The sequence below is a fragment of the Euwallacea similis genome, chromosome 19, assembly GCF_039881205.1.
Source record: "Euwallacea similis isolate ESF13 chromosome 19, ESF131.1, whole genome shotgun sequence".
Taxonomy (NCBI): Eukaryota; Metazoa; Arthropoda; class Insecta; order Coleoptera; family Curculionidae; genus Euwallacea; species Euwallacea similis.
In genome coordinates, this window is record NC_089627.1 from 1,608,523 (window position 1) to 1,611,412 (window position 2,890).

The following is a 2,890-nucleotide window of genomic DNA, read 5'->3' on the forward strand; positions in this document are numbered from 1 at the left end:
TTTTAGTTAATTAAAAAAAGATGCAAATGTGCGCCTCTGGCCGATCCTTTAAGTGCAGTTTTATTTCGTTATTAAATAATTATTCTCTGCTTTATACCCCGTGCAAACCGCGCGAATTAAGGAATCTTGAGATGGCCCCTTAAAGAAAATTAAGAAAACCCGGGGCCATTGTCTCTTATTTTGAGAGAGGATGGAATTTGAAATTAAAATTTTTAGCAAATGAATGAAAGATACGCCAGCAAACAAGCCCAGGTTAGCTCAGGTTAAAAATAGAAGAAAAGGCCTTTAGCTAATGGAATTAGCTTTTTCGTGCCGAAGCCACAACCCATCATTATGCTGTGTCCAGTTCGGAAAGTTGTCGGAGCAAAATCAATTGGGAATTTTCTTACCGGATAAAAGCAGATGTTTTGAAGTCCCTTTTCTGGAGAAATCTCGTCAGGAAACTTAGGGTCACATATGATGGAAAAAGGGCAATCTTATATTGACGGAAATTTAATCCCAAATATTCAATCTCTTTACGCGATTGAGGGACCGGTTACGGGATTATTCGAGCACAACACCGCATAGCAAAAAAAGAAAAATCCTGTTCCAAACAAACTAGAACGAACACAAAAGTGAAGTTGTCCTTTTTCGGGCTTCTTGATGGGATTTCGCCCCCTTAATCTGCTCGATTTGCATTTTAATTGCACGGATAATTAAAGAAACTGTTAATTTCATTTCCTTATTCCTAATTCATTAAGAACAGAGTTTTAATGCAAAATGGGAAACTTGCAAATGAAAACGTCAGCTGTTGCTCTTCACGAATAAAATCCCCGGTATTATTTCAGAAACAAAAAAACGATTGAAAAAAGTACTATTATTGCGGAAAACACTCGATTTTTCATTGGGAACGCCCAATTCACTTGCAACTGGAACTAAAGGTGCTGTGTGAAAATAGAGTTTTGAGTCAGAGTAGTTTAAAACAGTCCAGCCAATTCAACTACACATATCAAATTTGAGCTCGTTGTGATTCTCATAAAACGTACAACATAAAGTGCCCATTAAATTTAATCGCGACAACATACTAGTAAACCCACGATGAGTAAAAACTCTCTCATATGCCTGCTAATAGTTCCGAAAAGGGCTGCTCAGGCCACTCTTAATGTAAATATATGCCCTGAATATTCGATATTGCTTTCCTGCTCTCCTGGAGGCTTTGTCGGGGCTTTTGAGGGCGCATAATGCATTCTGGAGCTATGCGACCATGCTAAAAAGTGCAGTCCTATTGAAAAGGCATTCATGAATTCGTCGAGACTGTCAGTTTGGGAGAAAAACCTGCCTGATTCTGGATGGAACACAATATGCATTATTCGTTATATTTTCCTCTCTTTGTAAATGGATAAGGATTTGTGGAAAAGGTGGGAATGAGGTGTAAAGCCAGTAATAAATTATTGTTATTATCGATGCGGCTTTTACATATTTTTGTATACCTTATATAAGCTGAACAATCCAGTTGTTTCACCTTCAGCCACATTTGAATACAGAAATGGGAAATTACACTTCAAAACCAATACCACATCATTTATTCACGAGATCCTTACCTGTTTATCAAATTAAAAATATAGATACTTTCTTCGATACTTCATCGATTTCCAACTCTCATTATTAATGCAATACCTCTGACAGTATTTTGTTGCAATTTGAAAGGTCAATATCCGCAGTAAATCAGTGCCTTAACTATTTACAATTATGTCATAGAATAATATTAACTAATCAAAACCAGCTACATTCTTGACAAATTAAGAGAGACAATCCCTCTTTTGACTAGAATATTGGAAACGGTTATTGGCACTTTAAGCTGTTCAGTGATTTGTCTTTAAGAAAGAGATTTTCCTACTTAACAAAACTAAAAACTGATTAAAAAAAAAATCACAGATTTGGATGCAAATATTATCAATATCGAGAATTACTTTTTGATACTTAAATAAGAAAAACAGACAAAATACGCAATCGACAGTTATTAGCAATAATCAGATAATTAGAGCTACAAAATTCCAGTGATTTGCACAGGTTTCCGAACCTGTAACAATGTGATCATTTGATGCAAAAACGTCTAAAACTACAGAAACTGCTGTAGTGCCACTTCAGAATATGCATGTAAGTATAATACATTTTTTCTAAAGTTATCTTAATCTTTTCTTTATATAAACATACATTTTAAAAAAATGTAATTTGATTTCATTTTGTTTTCTGGATTGAAAAGATTGTGTTTTTGGATACGTCTATCTTGATCTACATACAGATCAGAATTATGGTTTCTCCTCCAATCCATTGTACTCTACTTCCATTAAACCTTTTTGCAATAAAAAAGAATGTCAGATACGTGTTGAATTTCTGAAGACACATTAAAATAATTTTCAATTCGGAACATAGCTCACTGAGTTGGTAATTTGTATGTGTACTATGCTCAGCGACGAACAAAGTAACTGGAAGAGTTACATTTTGTTTAACTAAGTAACGATGAAATACGTTATCTATATATTCGTAGAATAATTCTGCTTTCATCCAAACGTTTGAACTTGTGCCAGTTCCCATTTCAGAGTAACAGTGCCTTCAACTGAAAACGTGAACAGAACTGTTAAACTGGCTGTTGCTAGCGCATTGTCTACTTCATAAACATTTCTCGCCCCTTAAGTGCTATGGCAATTTTGTTTTTGGGGCATAACATAAAGGAAGTCATGTCCGAGTTAAATTCTCGATTTGGATATCTCAGAATGTCGAAATAGTTCTCCACTGAGTCGTGAACTGTATTTGTTCCGGTACTATTGCGCACAATGTTGTTTCAAGAAAGCCTTCTGTCAGCCATCTCCAGGATGGTTATTCTGAAACAGGTTTTTCTTTGGTTTTTTTG